Below are 9,327 nucleotides of genomic sequence, written 5' to 3'. Positions count from 1 at the left end.
AAAGATGACTCAAATAAATAATGTATTTGAAAATTTTGATTTTCATAAATATTATTATGGACTAAATTAAATTGATTCAAGTGTTGAATTAATTAAACACTAGTGGACTTAGTAAGAGTCCAAATAATTAAATCAATTCAAAATGTAGAGCCTAATTAGAAATAAATATTCAACTAGTGGGCTTGAGTAAATTCAAGAAAAGTTTAATTAGTCTCAAATGTGTTGAGATATTTAAATAAAAGTTCATGGGCTTTGCAATTGTTACAAGCGCAAATAAATTGCATGTTTGGGAGGTGAAGGGTTGGAGACAACTTTTTCAACGAACTAGGCATGGCATGCACATGCAACTTTTTACTTTTTCAAGCACCAAGAAAAATTTCTCCCCCTTCTCTCCTCAACTATAGTGGCCGAAACTTTATCCCTAAATTTATCTCAATTTTTTCTTCTTCAATTGTTGAGGAAAATATACACTTCTCAAATAAAAATGCTGTAATATTTCTAGTGCAAAATTAGAGTGGATCTTCCTTGTTAGTGGTGGACCTAATTTGAAGGAATGAGTCCATTTGAGTGATGTGTGCCCTTGGAAAGCTTGTAAATTGTCTACCATCAAGAGCTATGTTTTTTACAACTTAGTTGGAGCCCAAATATCAATTTTTATGATTGATAGGTAAGAAATTCTAAACACACTATGTATGACATATTTTTGTGTTGTTGTTATTTGCTACACAATATCTTGAGGTGCTCGGATTTTTCGTTGTGAAAGCATTATTTTTCAAACTTCTGTTGCACTTTCGGGCACCGTAACCGATCCCCTTTCAAGTGGTATCAAAGTTATGGTTACTATTTTGTGTAGCAAATACATGATATTATATTGAGTACAATCTCTAACCGCATGAAATAATCGTTACATCAAATCGAGGCCAATTTTTGGGAGGTTCTCGGGCAGCAAGGACATCCCATGGGGCTGCCCGAAAACACATGTTAGGATATTTTGTGTTGAATGATTGTAATAATTATAAATTTATATGTGGGTTTGGTTTATAGCTCGTTCACATCCAATGAGATGTATCCCTTTTTGCCATGGATATTATTTGTAATTATTAGTATAGTGAAAGGTCAAGATTGGAAGATGGTGGGCATTGATGATTATTAAGATCGACGACATGTAAATTGTCCAATTGCATCCCATAGATTCTCTAGGATTGAACCTAGGCCCGTGTTTGGCTCACACGGGCTATTAGTGTTGGGGCGATTGATCATCCTTGTTAAGTTTACTGTTTATAATATATGTATTATATATTATAAATAATGAGTATGTGCGTTATTATTTATTATTATGATAATAACAAAGTTGCATGAATTCGACAATCAAACGATCAAACATGACGAGCTTTTAAATAAAAATAATGATGAGACCTTTAAAATTAAAAAACCCTCATTTTGAATAAGATTTAAAACTAATATCAAGCCCGCAAATGAATGCTACCCGTGTTCAGTGCTCGGCTCATATTATTGAGGGAGCCATGGAAATCGAAAAGCTATGACATCCATTGACATGGTTATGTGAACTACCTGAAACTCCCATGATTTTGGCTCATATTATTGAGAAAACTCATGGCAATTTTCCATTAAGGTTCAACATCGATGGGTAAGGCTTGACACGTAAAGATGAACGACGTCATATAATTGGGCCCTAATCAAAAGTGAGACAAAAGTTTACATAAAGGTTTGCATGGAGATGCAATTGGAAATTACCTTTTAGCAATTATGATTTGCTGATATTATTCGGGATCATAATTTGCTAATTGGACCTTACGTACCTACTGAGGAAATGAGTTTCTCGTTTGCACTAGAGGGTAGTGAAAATGTCAAAAGAGTGGGAGTGAAATTTATGAAATAAAAGTCCATACTTTATATCTTACTAAATATTTTAAAATAGTCTTTAACATTTATCTGTTTTTTACTTTTCAGTAAATATTTGACAATGTATTTGATACGCAACCCGTTATCTGTAATACTCGACAAACACATTTTAACCAGACATAATTATCTCAATTGGCTATGAAATCTGAAAATCTTCTTGAATTCGGAAAGAATAGCATATACACTTACTGAGTCGCCCATGTTGAGGTTCCGACTAGCTGCACTCCTGAGGAATTGCAGACTTACAAGGATTGGTGTGACCATAATTTGAAAGCCAAGTGTTATACGCAGGCTTCTATGAATGATGAAATGCAGAGACGTTTTGAGGATTCAAAGAGTGTGCTAAAATTCATTTGCTTCTCAAGGAGCTCTTTGGTGAGCAAACACGGCCTCTTAGGCATGCTACCGTCAAGGAGCTGATCACTTTACGTATGCGAGATGGGGCCTCGGTCCATGAGCATAGCCTAAAGTTGATTGGGATTGGGGACAAGCTCGTTGGCATGGATCTTACGTTGCCTTCGGAGTTGACCACTGACGTGTTGATCTTGTCGCTGTCTAGCTCCTTTGATCCTTTTGTGGTGAATTTCAACATGAACAAGCTCGAGCCTACCCTTGAGGAGTTGGTGAATATGCTTGTTACTTTTGAATCCACCATCACGAAAGAGAAGTCGGTTCTTTATGTGGGTTCTTCATCTAGCACGAAGACTGGTTCACATGGGAAGGAAAAGAAGCGTTCTTTTCAATGTCTCAAGAAGAATATGCCCATGAAGAGGCAAGCTCCGAATCCCATTGTGGCAGCCACACCAGTCAAGGCTGACAAGACTACTGATATTTATCATCAATGCAAGAAGCCTGGACATTGGAGGCGTAACTGCAGAGAATATCTTGCCCAGAAGCATTCTGGAAACATTATGTTCTATATTGAAGTAAACATTTCAATTAACTCTACTCCTTGGTTATTAGATACCGGCTCAGGCTCAAATCTCTGTAATGATTTTCAGGTGATGTGAAGAAGTAGGAGACTTAGGGAAGGTGAGACCTTCTTGAGGATGGGCAATGGCTAAGAAATCTAAAAATCGTCTTGAATTCGGAAAAGAATAGCATATATACTTACTGAGTATCCCCTGTTGAGGATTCGACTAGCTGCACTCCTGAGGAATTGCAGACTTACAAGGATTGATGTGACCATGACTTGAAAGCCAAGTGTTAGACGCATGATTCTATGAATGATGAGTTGAAGAGGCGTTTTGAGGATGCAAAGAGTGTGCTGAAATTCATTTGCCTCTCGAGGAGCTCTTTGGTGAGCAAACACGGCCTCCTAGGCATGCTATCGTCAAGGAGCTGATCACTTTACGCATGCGAGATGGGTCCTCGGTCCATGAGCATGGCCTAAAGATGATTGGGCTTGTGGGCAAGCTCGTTGGCATGGATCTTACGTTGCCTTCGGAGTTGACCACTGACGTGTTGCTCTTGTCGCTGTCTAGCTCCTTTGATCTTTTTGTGGTGAATTTCAACATGAAAAAGCTCGAGCCTACCCTTGAGGAGTTGGTGCATATGCTTGTTACTTTTGAGTCCACCATAACGAAAGAGAAGTAGGTTCTTTATGTGGGTTCTTCATCTGATACGAAGACTGGTCCACATGGGAAGGGAAAGAAGCGTTCTTTCCAATGTCCCAAGAAGAATGTGACCTTGAATGCAAAGGCCCCTAAAACTCCTTTCTTGAAAATTTGCGGAAAATTAAAATTTTTTTTTTTAAAAGAACTTAAATGGCCTCATTCATAAAATCACTGGTGAATCAAGTTCGATATTTCAAAATATTGCAGCGGAAGAAAATTAAAGTTTTGCCAACAATAACAATTTAAAAATTATCCAACGACTGATAAAAATTTGTTTGCGGAATAACAACTGCTGCACTGAGGTCCTCGGGTGCCACTACTGCCGACCCAAGCTGGCTCACTGGTCCCCGCCCTCGGCCCTGGCCTCATCAATACCTACAACAATCAAGTCTAGTGAGCCTAAAGACTCAGCATGCATAAATCGCAGGTAACGAGTAAAAATCTGAATTTAAAATATGCATGGGATAAAATATCCTGTCCTGAGGCATACTGAAAATAATCTGTACTGAGCAATTATAATACGTGCATAACTGAACTGGAAATCACTGTAAAAATATTTGCTCCTTGGAGCCTGTACTGAAATATCTGGTAAAATTTTCTGTTGAGATTATGTTTTACGCCTGTGGCCACTGCACTAAGCTGAACTGATCGGTAACTGGCTACCGGGGAGGCTGAAACTGAACTGAGCTGGCCGGTCACTGGCGACCGGGTGGTACCATACTGAACTGATCGGTCACTGGCGACCGTATAAAAATAACACTCCCACATAGTGAATGAACCACAAGCCATATCGCATAAATCTCAAAAATAATCATTTTCTGTTTAATGCACGTAAAATAATTAACTGGCATAATGAAAATTCCTGTAATTTTACCAACTGGATTGGATTGGATCGTTCCCAGGCTCGCTGCAACCTAACTGTGCCATGAAAAATATGCAATAGCTTAAACTTAACCAACTATGCAATTTACGTTCAAAAGATGCGACTATGACGCCTAATGACTTCGCATTTAATCATGACTCCGAGCCATCCTGAATCGACACTGAACCGACGTATAGTCATGATTAAAATACGCTGAAAAATCATAAAATAATGTTCCTAAAATGATAGAGTCGAAATCTAGGTGGAATGGAGGCCAAAACACGAAACGCTCTTTCGAGAGTCAATTTGGCACATTGCACCGTAAATTCTCGTACGACCTCAAAAATGATCCAAATGACAAACGGTCGAAAACATAACCTTCCTAACTCAATGAGGCACTGTCCAGTCCAAGGCCATGGGCTAAAAGCCAACCAAGAACTCGAACGAGCCTCTGAACCGACACAGCAACTTGCTGTAATTTCCAGCAGCTGCGACCTAGCTTGCATCGCGTCGTTTGCGAGACTTTTGGCCATTGGGGCTTGAACCACCAACCAAAGCCTCTCCACAACGTCCTAAGGAATGATTTGAACCATGGCTAAGGGCCCTAGGCCAGCCACAATTCGCCTCATTCCAGCAACCACCCGAAAGTTCTCACCGAGGGCCCTCATGCGTGCGTGTGTAGTGTTTATGCTATGATCGATGTCTTGCGTCGTTCCAGTGGCCATTTGATTGACCATGGCACGATCTAGACATCTAGGAGCATGATATGAACCGTGGCTAAGGGCCATAGGCCAACCAAGATCCACACCAAGCAACAAAAGAAACGAACCATATGCTGAAAAAAATGGAAGGGCCGAATGGGGAAAGGGGCTGTTCTTGTTGATTATTTAAAAACCGATGAGCCATGGACCAAGCCACCAAAAGGGCGACTTAGTCATGTCTTAGACATGCTAGGGAAGTGATCCAACCATGGCTAAAGGCCCTTGGGGCAGCCAAGATCAGATCCTTCCTCCTTGACATCCAAACTGAATTTTCGAATCACATTTCTGCACTTATGGGGAACTTGCTGTCATTTCGGTTTTCCAGCAAGTATGGGGCTGGTTTGAATGGACCAACATGGTCCTAATGCATCCTAATACATGTATACAAGCCGCCTTGGGAGCCTGGAGTCGATCCAATACCTGAAACCATCAAAACTCAGAAAAACGTGAAGCTTGCCAAGGAAATCGAAAATTCTGCATGTGTGGTTTCAAAATGTTTTGACATGGATCTCGATTTTTTGCTTGCTACAACATGATCATGTACTGAAAAATAAATGATAATATGACTTGATTGAGGTTTGAAAGAAATCTAGACATGCCTGGTTTCGTTTCGAAAGAAAACGAAAAGAAGAGACGAGACGGCGCGGAGGAGACGGAGTGGCTTGCTTCTCTACCTTTCTTGGCTCTCGATTTTTCTCCCTTTCTCCCTAGCTGTTAATCACGTTCTTTCTACTGAAAAGGGGTCTTATTTTCGGTGGAGGTGGAGGGGGAGTGATGGTTATGAAGGTGAGGAGAAGGGTGCACAAAAATAGGATCATATCAAGACCAAGTCTTCATGCATTTGAATTTTGAATTTTGAATTGCTATCAAATGATCTCTTGGGTGATTCTAGACTATAGTGGCCGATTTTATCATGCCAAACAAGGGTTAGGATAGTGGTCTAGTATTACTTAATTAAGGTGGAAAAATAGCTAAAAGAATTAGCATGCTAATCAACCAAGAATGGGTCAAAGGTGAGTTGGCAAGTCCTAGTTTGTTCTTCTAGGGGTGTGGCCGAAAATGCATGATAAATGGTAGGGGGAAAATTGATTATCTAGTAATTTAATAACCCTTAAAAGCCTTACTAATCCTTTAATTAATTTAGTGAACTAACCCCTTAATTAAGTAACTTAAATGAGCTCATTTCTTAATCACCTCCAATAATTTAAATTAAAATCCTCAACTAACTTAAATAATTCCTTAAACTTCTTTTTTTTTTTTAACTTAAATGAACTTACTTGCTAGCTAAATTAACTTCTGGAAATATTTCTCAAATCTTAAGTTCTATCTCAAAACTCCAACTCCAGTCCGGCCTCACTGAAATAACTGAAATGCTAAAAATCAAACTACTGAACTGAAATAATGAATAATTAACTTCAAATAAATGCATTTAAAATAATCATGCAATGAAGTCAATTAAATTTAAAAATCTAGAATTATGCATGGCTTATACGTCTACTGACTTACGGGTTCTACATTGAAGAGGCAAGCTTCGAATCCCGTTGTGACAGCCACACCAGTCAAGGCTGAAAAGACTACTGATATTTGTCATCAATGCAAGAAGCCTAGACATTGGAGGCGTAACTGCAGAGAATATCTTGCCCAGAAGGGTTCTGGAAACATTATGTTCTATATTGAAATAAATATTTCAATTAACTCTACTTCTTGGGTATTAGATACCGGCTCTGGCTCACATCTCTGTAATGATTTTCAGGTGATGGGAAGAAGTAGGAGACTTAGGGAAGGTGAGACCTTCTTGAGGATGGGCAATGGCTAAGAAATTTGAAAATCGTCTTGAATTCGGAAAGGATAGCATATACACTTACTGAGTCATCCCTGTTGAGGCTCCGACTAGCTGCACTCCTGAGGGATTGCAGACTTACAAGGATTGGTGTGACCATGACTTGAAAGCCAAGTGTTATACGTAGGCTTCTATGAATGATGAGCTGCAGAGGCATTTTGAGGATGCAAAGAGTGTGCTGAAATTCATTTGCTTCTCAAGGAGCTCTTTGGTGAGCAAACACGGCCTCTTAGGCATGCTACCAGTCAAGGAGCTGATCACTTTACGCATGCGAGTTGGGGCCTCGGTCCATGAGCATGGCCTAAAGATGATTAGGCTTGTGGACAAGCTCGTTGGCATGGATCATTTTTGGGAATTAGACATAAGTAATAATTATTCGAAGACTGCGATTATCTTTGGAAGTAAGAAAATGTATAAATTGGGATTTTAAGTTTGATGAAAGGTAAGACTGGTTATAAGAAATTGATTTTGGGTAAATAAGTTTAAAATTATCAAAATTATGTCATGGGAAAACTGTAGAATAAAATTAAGAATACCGAGAACTTATGGTTAACTATATGATTTTTGAAATTAAGGACCAACTAGGATGATTTTTGAGGAAATTAAGAATTTATTTTGCAATTGCTAAGGAATTTGGGGAGTAGTTTAGCAATAAGAACGAATTGAATGGGTTAAATGATAAGAATTTTCGATGATTTAGATTTTTAAGAGTATGCGGAACCTTGTGATATCTTGGTTATAATGTTATAAGGAATGTTAATCAAGGGTTTTTAAGGATGAATCGATATTAGGCTTGAAAATCTAAGTGCTAGCAGATGCGTTTGGGATTTTAAGATTGAAATTTGATAAAGTTGATGAACATTACGGGTATAAAATAAGGAACGTAATATACGATAAGTATGGTCATCCATCTTTTAATATTGGGAATTGTAAGAAAAATTGAAATTCGAGGTTATAATAGTAACAGCACTAAGCCATTATGGGTCTTTTAAGTTGCAATTCGTAAATAAGGATTTAGGAGGTAAAATCAATTGGGATCAAGGAGACGTAAGGACATTCTAGAACTTAAGTTTGATCAGAGTAACGCAGCGGAAGTGTGGATTTTTGGGATACTAGAACTGAATCTAAACTTTGGGTCATTAAGGATAAGCGAATTTCAAGAACGAGATTCAATTCAGGGGGGAGATTGTATACAACGCCTCGAAAATTTGGAGAGCCACGCGAACCACATGCATACAAATTATTAAATTCTTTGTGTATTTCTATTAAATGTTTTAATTGCATAAATTAATTATGTTATGCATATTGACATGTTTAAAATATATTTTTCCACATGGTTGCATTAAAATATATTTTTAAAGGTTATTAGAGTTGCGATCGAGGAACTGAGACCGAGGGCTGAAAAATAGAAAAAAATTTTATTAAATAATTGTTTTTTATTATTTAAATTAAGGGTGATACTTGTTCTTATTTTTGAAAATAAGGGGTTTTGAGGTGATTTTATACGCCGAGACGTAATATTTATCGGTGTTGGTTTTTCGACAAAAATACAAACGTTTTGGCAACCCGGCTAATAAATTCACAAACTTATTTGAGCAAAATTATTTTTACTATTTTAATTAAACATGAATGGCTAAGTGGGCCTAATTAAATTTGTTAATGGACCTAAGCCTTGTTAGTGGATTAATTAAGTATATAATATACTAAACATACCCATAACCCCATTGAACCCCACGCCCCACACCCCAACTCAATGCAAATTCTTTCCAACAATTCTCCCTCAAATACACAGCACACACATCACCAAATTAAGAGAAAAGTTCGAAGGTTCTTCAGGGAAAATCAAGCCATCGTCTCTTCGTCGTCGTTCTTCAATCGCCAACGTTTTCGTACATTTAAAATGCAAAGGCACGCCATATTTCTTTCTTTCAAACATCAATCACATCATAATATTTATTGGAACATGTTTTGAAAGAAAACAAGACACACAACTTGATATTTTCGTAACTATGCATATATGTGATCTAAACTCTTGATTTTTCATCCAAAAACATGTTTGTTATGTTGTCAAAGGGGCTGTCATGAATAGGAATTGTTAGGGTATGTTTTTACACATTTTAAAGGGTCGTAGACACACACAAAACACTGAAAACGAAATAGAACACAAGCTGGAACCACCTTACTGTCATGGTTTTTGAGGGGCACGGTTTAAGGGCTAGGGTAGCTGGGCTTGGGTTTGGCTGGGGCCAGGGTTTGGATAGGGTATGTTTTGGGTCAAGGGAAGAGTCCTAGCCATGCTAGGACTCGATAACCAGGGGTTGGGAG

The sequence above is a fragment of the Primulina tabacum genome, chromosome 15, assembly GCF_025594145.1.
Source record: "Primulina tabacum isolate GXHZ01 chromosome 15, ASM2559414v2, whole genome shotgun sequence".
NCBI classification, from domain to species: domain Eukaryota; kingdom Viridiplantae; phylum Streptophyta; class Magnoliopsida; order Lamiales; family Gesneriaceae; genus Primulina; species Primulina tabacum.
This window is presented reverse-complemented; position numbering follows the sequence as displayed.